This window comes from Lithobates pipiens, unplaced genomic scaffold (genome assembly GCF_037356315.1).
Source record: "Lithobates pipiens isolate NorthernLeopardFrog02 unplaced genomic scaffold, aLitPip1_a1.2 Scaffold_35, whole genome shotgun sequence".
NCBI classification, from domain to species: domain Eukaryota; kingdom Metazoa; phylum Chordata; class Amphibia; order Anura; family Ranidae; genus Lithobates; species Lithobates pipiens.
The window spans coordinates 24,324,188-24,343,709 of record NW_027507811.1 but is presented as its reverse complement, the minus strand read 5'-3'; the positions used below and the strand labels follow the sequence as shown (position 1 = coordinate 24,343,709).

The 19,522-nt window shown below is 49.6% G+C and overlaps 2 protein-coding genes across 3 annotated transcripts in view; one reads left to right on the top strand and one right to left on the bottom strand.

Annotated features, from left to right (window-relative positions):
• LOC143956162 (uncharacterized) overlaps nt 1-19,522 on the bottom strand; it is a 713,750-nt gene that overhangs the window by 338,693 nt on the left and 355,535 nt on the right. The gene's annotated exons all lie outside the window — the stretch shown is intronic.
• Nucleotides 19,060-19,522, top strand: part of LOC143956182 (NACHT, LRR and PYD domains-containing protein 12-like) — a 52,427-nt gene continuing 51,964 nt past the window's right edge. Inside the window, exon 1 of one of the 2 annotated variants that reach the window (XM_077466335.1) lies at nt 19,060-19,245. The gene's annotated coding sequence lies outside the window, so the exon portion shown is untranslated. The remainder of the gene's footprint in view (nt 19,246-19,522) is intronic. The other variant, XM_077466336.1, reaches the window with a different exon arrangement.

Below are 19,522 nucleotides of genomic sequence, written 5' to 3'. Positions count from 1 at the left end.
AAAAAGAAGAGATAATGGCTGTACACTGGAGGAAAAGAGTTAGTGGTTCTACTTGCATCAGCGGCAGTTCCAGTTCACCCTGCAGGGTATCACAAATTGGGGTTCCAAGCCCCCTGGTGGTCTGAGCAGGTTCTCGTCCTGTGAGTAAGAAACAAAAACAACTGTGGGCCAACAGGGCCCTCTCAGCTTCATAGGCTAGATAAAAGTTACTGATTCCTTGTGGGTGCCAGGACTTCTTGAGCCAGGAGGAACATGGCTCAGCAACTAGTGTCATTTGGAGCCATTTGCCCAGGTCGGAACTTCCCTAGTGCCAATGTCTGCAACGCCATTGCTTGGCACTGCCCACTTGTATCCGTCTTGCCCAGGTGATGTCAGCCTATTTATGTGGTGGTCCACTGCACATCAGGTTCCATCTTGGTTTGGATATCCGTGATTCTTGTCACTCTCCCTTCCTCCCTAGCGATTTGCTGCTTCCTCTCAGATGGAGCGCTCTTCTCTGTCCAGCCACTGCGACACCAGTTGTGGCCTGTCAAAGAAGTGGATCTGGTCTTTGGCGACTACACATAACCGTGAGGGATATAGCATTGCGTACTGTAGATTGAGAGCCCTCAATCGTTTCTTGACATCATTAAATTGCTCCCTTTGAGATTTTTGAATTATCCATCATTAGTGCGTCTCCCAGAGTCCTGGCTTTTGACAATATGGCATCTCTATCCTTATAGTTTAGCAGCTTAAACAGGAATTTAAGGGGTGGATTACCCGGCGGTAGGGGCCTCATAGGCATTCTATGGGCCCTTTCTACACAAAACATAGGGGAGAATTTTTCTTTTCCATAGGTTTGGAGGAGCCATTGCTGAATATATTGCACAGGGTTCTTGCCTTCTTCTATTTTTTCAGGCATACCTACTGCACGTACATTATTCCTCCTCATCCTATTTTCCATGTCATCTATGCAGGCTTCCTGCTTATCTACCGCCATGGAGTTATAGTGCACATCACGTTGTATGGGGGCCCATTCATTCTCCAGAGTACCCAGCCTGTCCTCCACAGCTGTAGTGCGGTCTCTTAACTTTTGCATGTCTTGTCTAACAAATGTGAGCTCTGTCTTTACCCCTTTCTGAGGTGAGCGTGGCTAAGGAGTGATTACAAGAGAGTACCGCAGACATATTGTCCCTTAGAGTGGGCTCTGGGGTGTCCGGTTCTGGGGAGTGGGCTTGAGCTGGGCCTGTCAGGCCTGGCGGGGTACTCACGCGGTCCCACGGAAGGCATGGCAACGATCCAGCGGTATGGTATCATCCGCATCACTGTGGGGGTCTTGTGCCTCTGGATGAGAATGTGGTGCTTGTGAGAAGTCCTTGGGTGTCATCTTCCCAATCAGTTTCAGGGCAGCAGCCTTGTATGTCTCCCGCGCATCACGCAGCGGCCCGCCGCCATCTTGGCCAGCTTGGTCTGAAGTGGATTCCGTCTGGACATGTCGGTGAGAGCAGCAGAAGGTATGTCCATGATCCCTGTGCCTTTAGCCATTTGTCGGTGCCGGTTAGAGTGTCGTGCCTGCGGAGTAGGTGGCTGCTTTCAGAAGATATACTCGGATGTCTGACGGAGCAGCGCTCTTCTGCTACCTGTTACATCTGCCACTAGGCCACGCCCCCATCTGGGGCGGTTTAGTATCGAAAAATATCATGCCCAGGTCTCATTTACCAGGTTCCTTAAAGGGTTTGTAAACCCTTGTGTTTTTTCACCTTAATGCATCCCTGGGATCGGGAGCTATGATCAGTGAAGTGTCATCCGTATAAAATAAAACAATGCAGCGCAATTCTTAAAAAGTACGTATTCAATTCCTAAATAAATATTTATAAAATAAAACAATGCAGCGCAATTCTTAAAAAGTATGTATTCAATTCCTAAATAAATATTTAAAAAATATTTAAAAAGTCCATGTAAGTGCATGTGAGAACAGCACAAATCTTATTCAGTGCGGTGAAGAACAAGATGATATATCCCGTGAATCCTCCACCACAGATAAAATGGCCTCTCACCTAATCTATTCAAACTGACACAGGTCACAAAGCAGTATGCAGATCACCAGGCAGTAAAGCCACTCTCTCTGTCTGTATATTTATTTGTGAAAGGATATAAAAAACTACTTACATTCAACAGCACTCAGATCTGAGTGCTGGCGCATAAGCATGTGACACGGGTGATGTCACACGTGACTCCTGACCCCCGTACTCGTTACGTCCATGGGCAGGACTTCATCAGTGTGGGGCAGGATACACGTAGACGGCCCACGTTGTATATATACCGTCATGGTAACCATCACTCAGCGAATCAGGCTCCCAGATAAAGTGCCCCAATCACAGCTTATATCACATAGAGAAAACCTCAATATAATATACACCAGGGGAACTATTAACAGACTAACATTGGATTAACAGACAGAAATAAAGTGCATAAAATTATAATAAGGATATGTCAATAAGACTGGCGCTATTTAAAAAAATATATATGGGACAATTAGATCCTCATAAATACATTAAACAAAATGCGCACACATCTCAATTCTTTTAAAAGAAAAACATACCATAATTAAAGGAGCACTCTACCCAAAAAATGTAAAATGACTATATAAAAAAAAAATTACATCAATCCACGACCATCTTACTGATTCAAAAAACCATTATACATAAATAGACAATACGAATTCCATATGACATTAAAAATTGATAGAAAAATTCTTAAAACATGTATACAACATTAAAAAATACAGAGTAGAGGTTAATACCACCTATTTATTGGAAATATAACAATTGAGATCAAAATCAACATTCATCCCTGCAGGTGACATCACCTTGGTCTCATAAATCCCAAAAAATTCCCTGCGACTTAGCTGACGGATGTAATGACCTCCTCTACAGTGTCTAGGGACCTTCGCAATACCCCAAAATTTCAGACATTTGGGGTCTCGTTGATGACACATTCTGAAATGCCTAGACACACTATGGGTTTTAATTAATCTTTTAATATTACTAATGTGCTCACCTACCCGTACGTGTAATGTTCTCGAAGTACGACCAACATACTGCAAACCACAGTTGCATTCGAGCATGTACACCACACCGACTGATGCACACGTGATGAGACCATCAATCTGATACTGTTTGTGTGTTGAAGTAAAATCTTTTCGCTTCTTAATATTATTACCAGCATTCCTACAAGTGGCACACCTGCCACATGCATAAAAAAACAGATAAAAAGCTGAATAACCTGTTGTCAACTAATTTAGGCGGATCTACAACTCCTGGTGCTAGACTGTCTCAAAGCAAAGGTGCTTTGCGATAAATAAATTCAGGTCGATTTGGAAGCACTGGACCTAGTATCCGATCATACTTAAAAATCAGCCAATGTTTGGCTACAATTTTTTCAAACTTCTTGTATTGAATATTATACTCCATTACCATTTTGAATCCAGTAGTACCATCCTGAACATTAGGACTCAAAATCCTGTCTGCCACAATGGTAATTCTGTCAGTAAGCCTTGCCCTCTCAATTTCAGAATTAATCGCAAAATGTGCTTATCCTTTCTGTCTAAAATGGGTTGCTAAAACCTGTGGCTGAGATAAAAACTCATCTTCCGACATACAATTACGACGTTCACTAAATAGTCTATAAATCTCTTGTAACACAATTGGGGTGGGCAATCGCGAAATACCACCTCTTCACGCCCATCGCCACACCACGTGTCTGTAAATAATACTCCCTATTAAACCAGAAGTAATTATTGAGCAGACAAAACTTAAGACTCTCTAACAGGAATTAAAAAAAAAATAATCCAAATACTGACCTAGCTCTGAGGTCACAGAGTATTCCATTGACGATTGGACGTCCTGGAGGCTGGTCTGGATTTTTATGCATTTTAGGCAAAAAATATATGATCGGAGTCCTACAGTACAAAGGATCCAAATACAAAGCCTCTTTGGAGTTTTCCAAAAATTGGCAGAAAAGACCCATTCTGGTTCAAGGGGAGAACAATTCATAATTGTTTCAATTTGGTTAGGGAATAAGAATACCTATATCTAATATGCTTGCATTGTAAGAAACTGTATAAATTACACCTGTATCTTGTAATACTTTGAACATAAACCTGTATGTTATCAGCTGTTAATAAACCTGCATTGCTGAAGTTCTGCCTGGTTCAATACTTTACTTGACTCTAGTATGACTGATGAAGCTCCGCTGCTGTACCAACCACCCAACTCCATACCTTACCCTTTCCCATTAAAAGAGACAACACCTTCCTTTTGGAGCATTTTGTGGCCGTAGCAGCCCCTTTATTATTCAAAATAATAATTTAACATATAAACAAAAACATCAACAAAACATCATATAACTTAAAACCCTGAGCGCGTTAGTCATTTGCAGAAAATTCCCCCTCCCCACCCCATTAGCATATCGATCCAAAACAAGCACTGCGGTAATATTCCTGTAACTAGACCTCAAGCTGACATGCTAGCTCAAAGACACACAACTCTTTACCGCAGTGCCCCCATTCACCAGCTGCCATATAAACCCTCACTATATGGCATATCAGCAACGAGCCCATATCTCCAATGGGTCCCGCATCAACTTTTCTGTGGGGAGGGGTTATCTTCCTTTACCTGCATCGACCAACACCCGCCAACCGCTACGACATCCATCACCACCAACCTGAAAAGAAAAGGAGTTAGCCTGTTCACCCCTCTTACTGTCTGCCGCAACCAGAGTCCCAAGGCCAGCACCCCGCCATAGTACTCCCCCTAGTACGTGGTCTACCATAACAGCACCGCCTAATGTAAGGGAGGGAGGGTGGGAACTTCCCTTGTCCGACTGGCGCTGGGGCGCGGAGCGCGCACACGTCCTTGCGCTGACTCCGCCCCCCCAGCTACTGCAACCAACCGCTGAAGTCCACTACTTCATGCCAGCCCTCCCCCTATCTCTCCGCTCTCGGCTACGGGCTGTACTTGACTCTAGTATGACTGATGAAGCTCCGCTGCTGTACCAACCACCCAACTCCATACCTTACCCTTTCCCATTAAAAGAGACAACACCTTCCTTTTGGAGCATTTCGTGGCCGTAGCAGCCCCTTTATTATTCAAAATAATAATTTAACATATAAACAAAAACATCAACAAAACATCATTTAACTTAAAACCCTGAGCGCGTTAGTGATTTGCAGGAAATTCCCCCTCCCCACCCCATTAGCATATCGATCCAAAACAAGCACTGCGGTAATATTCCTGTAACTAGGCCTCAAGCTGACATGCTAGCTCAAAGACACCCAACTCTTTACCGCAGTGCCCCCATTCACCAGCTGCCATATAAACCCTCACTATATGGCATATTAGCAACGAGCCCATATCTCCAATGGGTCCCGCATCAACTTTTCTGTGGGGAGGGGTTATCTTCCTTTACCTGCATCGACCAACACCCGCCACCGCAAGCAAGGATAACACCTTATCCTTGTGAGCACCACCACACCCTCAGGGCACGCTCAACCCCATCCTGTATGCCTAAAGTCCACATATCAGTGCCCACATCATTGAGGTGCACACCATCCTCTTTTAAGTACCACCACGTCTCCACCTCCAGCTCCGAATGCCTAACTGCCAACCCCCCATTGCGCACCACAAAACGGCTGACCTCCTGGTTAACTTTCCTACGGGCCTTGTTTATCTTGTCCACCAACCTGGCAAACCTCCACTTGGTCCTGGCTATATTGTTCGACCACACTATTATCATATTAGGAAAGGCCGCCCGCAATCGCAAGAAATCATACTTGATGTCCCGCGTGACATCCAACTTGGTGCGGAGGCCCAAATCATTTCCCCCCGTGTAAAACTAAAACGTCCGGGGCCCTGTCAAACCCCGCAAAACGGCACACTTCGTGCACCATCCTGCTCCAGAGCATGCCTGGAAATCCAAACCACTTTACACACGCCTGAAGTCTGGATATGCCCAGCTGTCTGCCCTCTGGCCTAACATCACCCCTCCTGGCTCCCCAGCAGACGTATGAATGGCCCATAATCCAGACCAACCCTGGCGCTGCACCTGAAAGAAAGAAAAACACATACCCAAATCACAGTAACTGTACATGTGTAACACGAACCCATGCCAACGATCCCCCCAGCCCCCCAGCTAAACACCCACCAACTCTGGCCTAACATAAGATTTAAACCTCCAAGACTCCCAGCGGCCAATCCTCTTAACCACCTCGTCATCCAAACCCCACCTGACCGCCTCCGTCGCAGCCCCAATCCTGAAAGAGTGTGAGGAAAACTTCTCCCCCCCAAACCTAATGCCTTCAGGCACTTCCTAAAAACCCCTTTAAACTGGTATCTGGATACAAACTCCCCATTCGCATGCATCAGCAATGGGCCCGGACTGTCCGGCCGAGCGTTCAAAAATTCCCTCAAAACCAAAACCGGGCAAAGCTCACACTCAGGAATTGCGAACACCACAACTTCCTTCCCTTTGCCCTCCTGATCTGTCTTCAATCTCCGTATCCACATGCGCACTCGATCCTCCCCCCAGTATACCTCCTCACAAAACAAACCCCCTTGCCCCTTCTTAGAAGGGCTGACCAATTCCCCTATCCGGAAAGCACCAAAAAACGCCAACACAAACGCGGCTTTGAATAACACTCTTTCGTAAGAGCGAAAAACACACCACCCCCAACCGACTACAAAGCCTACCTAACAACTCGAAAGACACCGGTCTCCTGTCATCTTTCACCTGCCGTCCCTTCCGATAGCCCTTCAGCACCTGTCTTACCCAAAAATCTTTTGTGAAGTCTTGCTCTCCCTTCAGTTTGAACAAAAAGGCCAAACCGGCCAATTTCTGCCCCATTCGGGAAACTGACACCCCTTGCTCCATGTTCCTGGACACAAAATATAGCACCAACAACCGCCTGTCGCGCACATCCGCCCCCACCTGTAACCCTAAAGCCTCCCATTCCATCCAGGTTTTCTCGTACGCCACCCAGGTGCCCCCACTCACCGACCGCCTGATCCAGTCGGAGGCTCGGCCAACGCAATCTTCCACAAGTCCTCCGGGCAGGGTACCCCATGCGCGTCCGCGGATGGTGCCAGCTCCCGGAACCTGTCCCACTGAAAGCGAGACAGTGCGTCAGCCACATTCTCCACCCCAGGTAAGTGCACCGCATGTATAAAGATGTTCCATTGCATGCATCGCAGTACCAAATGCCTCAGCAGTCTAACCACTGGCGGAGACGCCGCCGACACCTGGTTAAGGACTTGCACCACACCCAAATTGTCCCCATGGAAGCGAACCTTCCGGTCCCGAAAGGATTCACCCCAAAGTTCCACTGCCAGTACCACCGGAAATAGCTCCAACAGCACCATGTGCCGTAGTAACCCACCACCTTTCCACGATTCGGGCCATGGCCCTGCACTCCACTTACCTTGGAAATAAGCCCCGAACCCCGTGGACCCCACCGCATCCGTGTAGAGCTCCAAATCAAAGTTGCTCACCGGTCCGGCCATCCACAACGCCCGTCCGTTGAAACGTTCCAAGAATACATGCCAAATCCGTAAATCCTCCCGATGCTCCTTCGACAAACTCACAAAGTGTCTCGGAGAATCCACCTCCCCGGTACTGGCCGCTAAACTCCTACTGAAGACCCTACCCATGGGTATTATCCTGCACGCGAAATTCAATTTCCCCAGCACAGACTGAAGAGTCCTGAGCTGTACCTTTCGCAAGCCCACCAAACCACGTACCTCCGCCTTCAGCGCTTCCAACTTGTCCTCCGGCAAACGACACTCCATCGCCTCAGAATCCAATATGATGCCTAAAAAACTGATCACCGTCGTCAGCCTTTCGGTCTTCTCCGGGGCCAGTGGGATACAGAAACTCTCAGCCACCCGTTCCAACGTTGTCAATAGTACCGCACAGAGCGCCGACGATGCCGGACCTACGCACAGGAAGTCATCGAGATAGTGGATGACCGAATTCACTTCACGTCTCTGACCACCCATTCCACGAAGGAACTGAATTTTTCGAACAACGCACACGAGATGGAACATCCCTTGGGCAGGCACCGGTCAACATAGTATTCCTCCCGCCACCGGCAGCCCAAAAGCCGAAAACTCTCGGGGTGTACTGGAAGCAAGCGAAAAGTTGCCTCGATATCCGTTTTTGCCATCAAAGCCCCTCGGCCATATCGCCTTACCCAAAATACCGCCGCATCAAATGACGTGTAGGAAACCGCGCTCAGCCGGGGGTCGATGGCATCATTCACCGAACCCCCCTTTGGGTATGACAGATGGTGAATTAACCGATACTTACCCGGTTCCCTCTTGGGTACCACCCCCAAAGGCGACACCACCAGGTCTGGCATGGGCATATCCGAAAAAGGGCCTGCAATTCTCCCCAATGTCACCTCCTTCCGCAGCTTCTCCGAAACTACTTCCGAATGTAACAGGGCGGACCGCAAATTCTTGGACACCGGGGGGGTCGTCCCGAGGACCGCCGGAATCCGAAAACCCTCGGCAAACCCCACACCCAGGACCGTAGCTGCCTCCCTATCCGGATATCGATCTAGAAAAGGACGCATCCTTACCAGCCTCACCGGCGTCGTCCCTCTTGTTCGCAGGCTCTCCAGTCCTGCCCTTTCCTTGCTTGAAGCAGCGAGATAACGGGTGGGCTCTCCCACAACCCGAACACTCGTGCTTGTACTTGCAACTTCCTGCGAACCTACAACTACCTTCATTATACTGCCAGCAGACTCCCTTCTTTCTAGCGGCCGATTGACTGGAAGCCCCTGGTCCACCGCCCCCCCCCCCCCCTGAAAAAACTGACTCGGTGTCCTCACCGACGACATAAGGCGCATCCATAAACTGATATCCTTATGATCCCAGCGAAGAGCAGGTCGAATCGCCCTCCGTTGTCAAAACTGTTCATCATACCGCAGCCAAGCCAATCCCCCGTAGACTCTGTGCGCTTCCCCGATCGCGTCCAAGTAGCAAAACAGGGCCGAACAATGCTCCGGATTCTTCTCCCCTATCACGCTGGCGAGAATCGCAAACGCCTGTAGCCAATTTGTGAAGGTCCGTGGTATCAACCGGTAACGCCTCTTCTCCTCGTCCTCCTTCTTGTTGTCCTCTGGCTTGACCCTATCTAAATTGAACTTTTCCAGTGGCAACAGCGAAAATATCTCCACGTAGTCCCCTTTCCATATTTTCTCCCTGACCTCCTGTTTCAAATGCGCACCCAGCGGCCCCTCAAAACACACATACACCTCGCAATGCGCCGCATCCGCTAATCTGACCAGGTCCTGTTTTTTGCTCGCATCCCCTGCTTTCTCCCCCGGAGCCCCCGATGGTGCTGCCGGTGGCGCGGCCACCACCGAGTCTCCCATGCCGGCCACCGTGACCGCCCCGGACGCAGAAGGCGGGGTCACCCCTACTGCCACCCCCCATCCACCATTGCCGCCACGACCGCGGCACCCGCCCCGCCTGCAGGCTCCGCTGAACCCCGGGCGCGGTCCCCAGGAGCTGTCCATGCCATCCCCGGCCCTGCCCCCCCAGACTCAAGCCTGCCCACCAGTTCCTTGAGGCCCGCTAGCCCCCCATCCGCCGGGATGCGGTCCTTCCCCCGCTGGGCCAAATGCGGGGCTGACGGAGTGGTGTCCACCCCACCGCGAGCGACCCCCAGTGACTCCTCCTCCCCCTCACTACCCGACCCACCCCAACCACCCTGCCCCAAAGACCCTCGAATAAAAGTCGACTTGCCAGGCCGCCTGGAAGAATCGCCTCCAGCCGCCGAACCTCCTCCAACCGATGACAGCACGCCACTCGGACCTTCCCCCTCTGATGATGAAAGTTCGCCTTCCGACCGATCAGGCGTCGCTGCTCCATCCCCTGGCGACATCTGGCCTCGGGGCCCCGCCTGGGCGGCTGGCGAGCTGCGCTTGGGCCGTCCTCGCCTCCGCCCCGTCGCTGACTTCTGCGTCGCCTTCCCCCGGCTGTCGGCTCCCGCTTCTCCCACTGCCAGTTGTCTGTGTTGCGGCGGCCGCCGCCCCACTGGAATCCTGTCCTCCACGACATCCTCCACCACCGCAGCCGCGGCGTTCTGCCCCCGCCAGCGTGGCCCCGTCCCCGCAGCGGCTGCGCTACAAGAAGGGCCCGGATCCTCTTCGCGGTGAACCGCTATGCCACTAGAGGCCGTCGCTGGACTGGCCAACGGCTTATGGGAGCTGCGCACACCACCCCCCCCTGTGCCCAGAGGCCTCCTCAGCCCTCCTGGCTGGCTGTTTAGCAGGCAGCTCGTGGGGGGCGGAGCCAGCGTTCCCTGCATGGCGAACATGATGAGCCCTGGGGGATTCAGGGGAGAATCGGGCCGGCGGGCGGGAGCGCCGCGCCCGGGCTGAGCCTTCCCCTGCAGTCCTGATCGAGTCCTGTCCCTCCCCGAGTGCTGCCGCTACCTGCTCCCGCAGCCACCGCTCTCCGTTCGCCGCCGCCGCGGCCCGCAGCTGGTGGATGAGCTCCCCCAGCGATGACGCCATCCTGCTCCTGGAACTTCCCTTCTCCGACTGGCGCTGGGGGGTTCTACTTCAATTCTACAGCTCTCTCAGGCTCTCCCGTCCCACCCAGAGACCCCAGCAACCAGCCGGCGTGTGCTTTTGGTCCCGCACACATGCAAATATCGATCGCCCCACACATATAGCCACAAACATCAGATCATGGGCAGGAACTCCAGCGCCAGACCTCCTCTGTAAATCTAAAGTGGTAACCTGTAAAGACTTTTAAACATTGCCTATAAATAGTAAAATTGATGATGTTTGTCGCCATTGCACAACATGCACAATTTTAAAGTGCGACATGTTTGGTATCTATTTACTTGGCGTAAAGTCATCTTTTATATTTTACAAAAAAATTGGGTTATGTATTTTTTATTTTTTTATTCAAACTCAAAAAAGTGTTTTTCCCCCCAAAAAATGCATTTGGATAACTACTGCATAAATACCGTGTGACAAAAAAAAATCATCTTTTATATTTTACAAAAAAAATGGGTTATGTATTTTTTTTATTATTATTATTTAAATTTAAAAAAATTGGATTTTTATATACAGCTTACCTGTAAAATCCTTTTCTTGAGAGTACATCACGGGACACAGGAGCTTCATTACATAGTGGGTTATATAGGCACCTCTGGTGATTGGACACTGGTTGACCCAATTAAAGAGAATTCCTCCCCTATATAACCCCTCCCATTTGGGAGGCACCTCAGTTTTGTAGCAAAGCAATAAGAAACCACGTAAAACCCAAGAGGGGCGGGAGCCCTGTGTCCCGTGATGTACTCTCAAGAAAAGGATTTTACAGGTAAGCTGTATATAAAAATCCCATTTTCTTGATCATACATCACGGGACACAGGAGCTTCAAAGGGAAGTAAACCCTTCCAAACAACTTGGACCTATAGGTAAGCCTAGATTAAGGCTTACCTGTAGGTCCAAGCAATATCTCCTAAACCTATATGGTTTAGGAGATATTTGCCCGAAAATGGGCACCGCTGTCTACGGCGCATGCGCCGTAGACAGCGGCGCGCAGGCGCACTAAATGCGGCAAATCCAAGAATGGATTTGCCAAATTTGTCGACTCCCGTGCGCATGCGCGGGAGTGACGTCATCGCGGCTTCGCCGTATGACAGCAACGGAGCTGCGAGGCGCGACTCCCGTGCGCATGCGCGGGAGTGACGTCATCGCGGTTGCGCCGCTGTCATTGGTCGGAGCTGCGAGACGCCACCAGCAAGATGGACGCGGCGGACTACAGGGATCAGCGGCGACTTCGCTGGCTCCTGTGTCAGGTAAGTGACACATAATGAGCTACTATGCGATGCATAGTAGTCCATTATGCTTTACCTTTGCAGGGAAAAAAAGAGGAAGTAAACCCATCAGGGTTTACTTCCTCTTTCATTACATAGTAGGATGTCCCATAGCGATGCTCAGGTTGAGGGGAGGGAGACACAGATCATAAATCTAGACCGCCAGGGACCTGAGGACCTAAACTGCAGCCTGCAGTACACTGCGCCCGAAGGCGATATCCTCTTGCCCTCTGACATCCACCTGATAGAATCTGGTGAATGTGTGGACTGATGACCAAGTCGCAGCCTTACAGATCTGAGCCAGGGAGGCCTGGTGATGCACTGCCCAAGAAGCACTTACAGCCCTAGTAGAGTGCGCTTTCACCTGAAAAGGAGGAATCTTCCCCTTTAAGTCATAGGCCTGAGAAATAACCTGTCTGATCCACCTTGAGAGAGTGGACTTTGACGCTGCCTGACCCCTTCTAGGGCCTTCTGGCAGAATAAATAAACAGTCAGTTTTTCTTATCTGAGCAGTTGCTTGAAGATAAAGACTGATTGCTCTAACCACATCTAAAGTGTGTAAGGATTCTTCCTCTGTGGACTGAGGATTCGGAAAAAAGGATGGTAGGATTACATCCTGATTCAGGTGGAAACCTGAAACTACCTTAGGTAGAAAGGACCTGTTGGGACGCATAACCACTCGGTCCTTATGGATAATTAAATATGGCTCTTTACAGGAAAGAGCTGCCAATTCTGATACCCTTCTAGCCGTGGATATGGCTACTAGGAAAACCAGCTTCTTTGTCAAGAGAGCTAAAGAAGCCAGATGCAGAGGTTCAAATGGTTGGGCTTCTAAGGCCGAGAGAACCAAGTTCAGATCCCAAGGGCATACCGGAGGTTTGACTGGCGGTTTTATCCGCATAGCCCCCTGGATAAAAGCCCGTACTAGGGAATGTGATGCAAGCGGTCTTTGAAAAAAGACCGATAGGGCCGAAATCTGCACCTTGATGGTGCTTATGGCCAAATTCATTTCAAGGCCTGATTGGAGAAAGGCCAAGATTCTGCTAATGACATACCTTCTAGGATGCCATCTCCTGAGTTCACACCAGGAAACATATGTCCTCCAGATCTTGTAATAGATACGCCTGGAGGCCGGCTTTCTGGCATTGACCAGAGTGGAAAGGACTGGCCCCGAAAGACCACGGCCTCTCAAAATGTGGGTCTCAGCAGCCAGACCGTCAAATTCAGACTGCGTAAAGCAGGATGGTAAATTGGACCCTGTGAGAGCAGATCTGGCCGGAGAGGGAGGGTCCATGGCCTGCCCACTGCCAACTTCATGATTTCTGAAAACCATGGTCGCCTGGGCCAAGCCGAGGCCACTAGAAGGACCGACTTCGCCTCCCTCTTGATCCTTCCCAGGAACCGCGATAGCAGCGGGCTCGGGGGGAAGGCATAGATCAGATTGTACTGATCCCAGGGAACCGTCAGAGCATCTGACCCCTGAGCAAGTGCATCTCTTGTCCTTGACACAAAGTTGTCCAGTTTCCTGTTGAATCTGGACGCAAACAGATCCACGTCTGGAGTGCCCCACTTGTAACATATGTCTCGAAACACATCGGGGTGCAGAGCCCATTCTCCTGGGCACAACTGCTGGCGGCTGAGATAATCCGCCTGCCAATTCTCCACTCCTGGGATGAAGACTGCAGAGAGGCACGGAACATGCTCTTCTGCCCAGACAAGTATGCGATTCACCTCCTTTTGGGCCACCAGACTTCTGGTACCGCCCTGGTGATTGATGTAAGCCACTGCGGTGGCATTGTCGGACTGAATCCGAACTGGGGAACCTCGCAGTCTGTGAGACCACTCTCTGAGTGCCATGTAAACTGCCCGAATCTCCAAGATATTTATGGGCAGCAGACTTTCGGTCGCAGACCATTTTCCCTGCGAGCATGTTCCCTGCAACACGGCTCCCCAGCCTGTCAGGCTGGCATCCGTTGTGACAATCTTCCATGAGAGGGGAAGAAAAGTTTTGCCTTTCAGCAAATTTTTGGTCTGTAACCACCAGACGAGACTTTTGCGTGCCCTGGGGGATAAACGCATAGGAAGATCCAGGGATTGGGGCTTCCTGTTCCAAATCGCAAGGATGCATCTTTGCAGGGGCCTTGAGTGGAACTGGGCGAATGGGACGGCCTCGAATGAGGCGACCATCTTTCCCTACAGTCTCATACATAGGCGAATAGAGGAAGATCTTCTGCCCAGAATCAGGCGCACCAGATCTCCAATGGCCAAGGCCTTTGGCCCTGGAAGGAACACCCTGCCCTGAGCGGTGTCGATAATCAGACCCAGGTAATCCAACCTGGTGGTCGGTTGCAAAGACGACTTTTCTAGGTTTATAATCCAACCTAGGCGGCCCAGATGTTCTAGCGTTTTGGTGACGCTGCGACTTAGGCACGTTGTAGTTCTCTCTACGAGAAGCAAGTCGTCTAGGTAAGCCATGACAGCTATGCCCTGAACTCTTAAGATTGCTAAGAGAGGGTCTAGAATCTTCGTGAAGACTCGGGGGGCCGTGGCTAGGCCGAACGGCAGGGCCACAAATTGAAAATGGCGCTGCTCCACCGCGAACCTTAGAAACTTTTGGTGTGCGGGAAATATTGGCACATGGAGATATGCATCTTTGATATCTATTGATGCCATGAATTCTCCTCCCTGCAGGGAGGAGACCACAGTGCGTATTGACTGCATCCGGAAGGTCTGGATGTGTAGAAACCGGTTTAAGCCTCTCAGATCCAAGATAGGTCTGACACTTCCGTTTGGTTTTGGAACGGTGAAGAGATTCGAATAAAAACCTGAACCCTGATCTTTCGGGCTCACTTCTACTATCACACCTTGGGATAGTAACTGATCTAAGGCCAGAAATAGCGGTTTCTGCTTTATCGGATCCTTGGGGATCCTTGACCTTAGAAAACGAGAAGGTGGAATCTCCTGAAACTCTAGCCTGTAGCCCAGAGATACTGAAGAGATCACCCATTTGTCCTGAATCTCCTCCCGCCAGGCGCCTGCAAACTGCAGGAGCCTTCCCCCCACTCGGCCGAGCGGGGGCGCCCCTTCACAAGGAGGTTTTGGAGGTCAGCTTGGCAGGCTTCCGCCCCCAAGTCTTTTTCTGTCCCTGGGCTCGGCCCTGAGGCTTTCTAGCCAAGGAGGGCTGGGAAGGCCGTCGCCACTGTTTAGAGCTTGATGCTTCGGGAGAAAGAGTACGCCTGAATGAAGGACGTTTACTCTTTTTGACTGGAAGGAGTGTAGATTTACCTCCTGAAATATTTTGGACGAATTTATCTAATTCCTCTCCAAACAGACGTTCCCCTTTAAACGGGAACCCAGCCAAATGCCTCTTGCATGACATTTCAGCAGCCCAATTTTTTAGCCATAGAGCCCTACGCATGTGTAACAACATGTGGGATAAACGTGATGCTTGTTGGACAGAATCCAAAATCGCATCAATTATGAAACATAAGATGTGAGGCATCTCTGTATATTTCTCTACTTCCTCACTGGGAAGGAGTTCAAACATTTGTTTAACCTGTTCCTTAAGGAACTGACACAACCCCACGGCTGCGACTGTAGGTTGCACCACAGCGCCGGCCATGGAAAAGGAGGCTTTTAACAAGGTTTCCAGCCTTTTGTCAGCTGGATCCTTAAATACCTGCGCATTGTCCAAAGGACAAGTTAGGTTCTTGTTCACACAAGAGATAGCCGCATCGACAGATGGGGCCCCCCATTTCTTGGTGAAACTTTCCTCCATAGGATAATGCATGGAAAACCTCTTGGGAGGAGTAAACAGTTTATCGGGATGTCCCCAGTCCTCATACATCAAGTCACCCATTAAAGGATGAATTGGGAAGGAACAAGCAGTCTGTGGGGCTTTCCTGATTCCCAGGGAAGAGACAGAGGATGTAGCGACTTCAGCAGCCGGCATTCTGAATGTGGTACGCACCAATTTAGTATAATACTGCACCTGCTTTCTGAGTGCCTGGGAGGAGGGGACTGACTCCTCTTCCTCTGACTTATCCGACTGCTCATGATCCCTATCCAAAGATAGGGATCTTTCCTCATTTTCAGAACAACTGTCCGAGAGAGGGATTTCAGCAGAGGGAGGGGATCTACCCCTTTTCTTGCTATCTTTTAGGGAGGCAGAAATAAAATTCATTATCCTCCCTTCAAAACCCTCCAATGTAGCCCTAAGGGAGTCCTCAGTGACATAGACCGGGGCTGCGACATTAGGAGAGGCTGCAAAGCCTGAAAGGGGCACTGACTCGTCTTGAGATGCAGGCTCCACTCTTGCAGAGGGGGGTGGTAATTTGCATGCACTTTTGGAACCCCTGGACCTAGGCGGTGACTTGCCAGTGCTTTTATTACCTGCCCCTGAAACCCTCTTACGAGGAGACATAGTAATGAGCTACAAAGCAGAGGTACTAGTACAAATGCAATCACTTGTCGTGCTTAAAGTCTCACAATAAATCAATATATGCTTAACTGCACAACCTGATGCTGAGTAGGTGTCTTAAGGTTTGCCTGGGTCCAATTCCCACGGATGCTTACAGCCCACAGCTCCTGTGTCTCCAGTTACAGTCCCCTGACGCTCTGGGCCTTTTAAAACAGCCGTTTGGCACCTGCACTATAGCATTGAGCACATTAATCGTGCACAGCTGGCAACCACACCCCCCCCTCCTCCTATTAAGCCGGGAGCGCGCCCGGCGCGCGTGCACGCGCCCGCGCACGTGCACGAGGACCGCGGAATCCGGGGGGGGGGAAGGAGAACCCAAAGGGAGCTACGTGGGACCCCTGGACTTGCATGGGACCCCTTTTTACCTTAACTTGTGGCAGGAACTGTAAGGGAGACGTGAGTAGCTGGAGAACCAGGCATTCACTGAGCGTGTTTGTATTGAAAGGCATGTAAGTATGCATCAGGCTGCTCTTACTCCATCTAGTGGTGGAAACCAGGTAAGACATACAACTACTCACAATGAAGAAATCCATTCATATATTAAAAATATATAGGATGACTTCCCTTACCTGTCCCCGCCGCAGGAATTGCTGATCTCAGACCAATTCCAGCCTTCACCCATCACGGCGGGTATTGTTAGCCAACCTTCAGGCGTATCTGGGGTTCTTACGAAAAGATCCTCCTACCTGGGCCATGTAAAAAGCTCTGCCAGAAACTTTCGGGCGCCCTGAGTCAACAGTACCCCAAGTCTGGTTGTCCCAGAGCCCAGTCTTCCAATGGAGAGGACTTACAGGCAGAACCTCGTTTCTTCGGCAGACGAGGCCCGGGTACCATACCATCTTGGGAGTCAAATATCGGCCCGAGGTATGGATCCGGTTTGATGTAGCCCTTCGGCCCTCGCCGGGACCCGCATAGAGCTAAGTTTTATGTGACCATCGACCAGACACTGGCGAAAAAACTGAGGTGCCTCCCAAATGGGAGGGGTTATATAGGGGAGGAATTCTCTTTAATTGGGTCAACCAGTGTCCAATCACCAGAGGTGCCTATATAACCCACTATGTAATGAAGCTCCTGTGTCCCGTGATGTATGATCAAGAAAATGTTTTTTCCCCCCAAAAATTGTATTTGGATAACTACTGGGCAAATACCGTATGACAGAAAGTATTGCAAAACCCACCAATTTATTTATTCTAGGGCCTCTGCTCTAAAAAAATATATAATGTTTGGGGTTCTAAGTAATTTTCTAACAAAAAAAAATGATTATTACATGTAAAAAAAAGTGCCAGAAATGGAGCTAAAATGTTTAACCACTTCCTGCCCGGCCTATAGCAAAATTACGGCCGGGCGGTGGTTCAGTTATCCTGACTGAGTGTCATATGATGTCCTTCAGGATAACAGCTGCCACGCGCCTGTCTGACACACCGCTACACTGATCTCGGTAAAGAGCCTCTGACGGTTTCTCCTCCTATCGGCTTTTCCCCACTCACGTCTAACAGACGCAAGTAGATTGTTTATCAGGGCAGCTCCCCCTCGGATGCCCCCACTGGACCATAAAGGAAGCTGCCAGGACCACCAGGAAAGTGGGCAATATGTGGATGGCCAGGTATGTACCCCATGGGCATCTACATGTGCCCAATCTGTGCCCACAAATCCAAACTGACTGGCACCATAAAGTAACAGATACAATGACCAGCAATGCCACCCATCAATGTCATCAGTGCCACCCATCAGTGTCCATCAGTGCCCATCTGTGCCCATCCGTGCCACCTAACAGTGCCACCCATAAGTACCCACCAGTGCCACCCATAAGTACCCAACAGTGCCACCTATGAGAGCCCATCAGTGTCGCATACGAGTGCCACTTATCAGTGCCCATCGGTGCCACCTATCAGTGCCCATCAGTGCCGCCTATCAGTGCCCATCATCAGTGCCCATCAGTGCCACCTCATCAGTGCCACCTCATTGGTACCACCTCATCGGTGACCATCAGTGCCGCCTTATCAGTGCCCGTCAGTGCAGCCATATCAATGCCCATCATTGAAATAGAAAATTTACTTATTTACAAAAAAATTAACAGAAACAAACAAAAACTTTTTTTTTTCAAAATTGTCGGTCTTTTTTTGTTGCGCAAAAAATAAAAATTGCAGAGGTGATCAAGTACCACCAAAAGAAAGCTCTATTTGTGGGAACAAAATGATAAAAAATTTGTTTGGGTACAGTGTAGCATGACCGCGCAATTGTCATTCAAATTGCAACAGCGCCGAAAGCTGAAAATTGGCTTGGGCAGGATGGTGTCTAAGTGCCTCGTATTGAAGTAGTTAAAGATCAAATTGAAAATCGGAAAAAAATACAACATTGTCTTCAAATGCAATTGTATTTTTGTGTCAATTTGGATCCCATGTCCTTGTGGTCGGGTGGGGGAGGTGCTCAGTGCTAAGATATATCAGAAATGAGTGTAATGAGACGCTCTGTCAGGGATTGAAGTAATTACTGACATATGGCCGGTAGATTATGCAAACTCCATAGTAAAATCAATTTTCTCGGCTTCTCCTCTATCCAGTATAATCTGTGTGGTGAGTCAGTATATACAGGGTGGAGGTGACAGAACATAGAGCAGCCTATCAGAAGCCTCTACTCATTGACATGAATTGAATGCACTCTGATGAGCTGCCTTGTACTTTGCCTTCAGCACTATATGTTATGGTTGGGGAAGAATTTCATGAGCAAACATCAGTACAGGAAAGGCGTGTTTTTCTATAGAAGGCCAAAGAGGCGTTTTCGTCTCATTCTAAGATTCCGGACTGATCCAGGAAGCTGGAGGCCCCTGTGCCGTGTCTGCTGGTATATATTACAGGTCGGAGGTCTCCGGTAATCAGATCATTCCATGGTAGGAGCCTTTCATACTACTTCTACCTGACACAACTTGTCCTTAAAATTTCCCTTCCACCTTCATTGCTCTTAATCTAAACATTACTGCAGGTAGAATACAGAGCCAGGCTGAAGGGAAGGTAGAAGAGGCGGTCGCTTTGGGCTCTTCAGCAGGAAGGGTGTGCAACACGGACAGGACATGCAACCTATGCTGCTAAACTCTATAACAACTCAAGGAGGGGTTAGGAAGTCACACTTTGGCCTTCAAGCTCTGTTCAGTGTTAGCCTATGTGGCC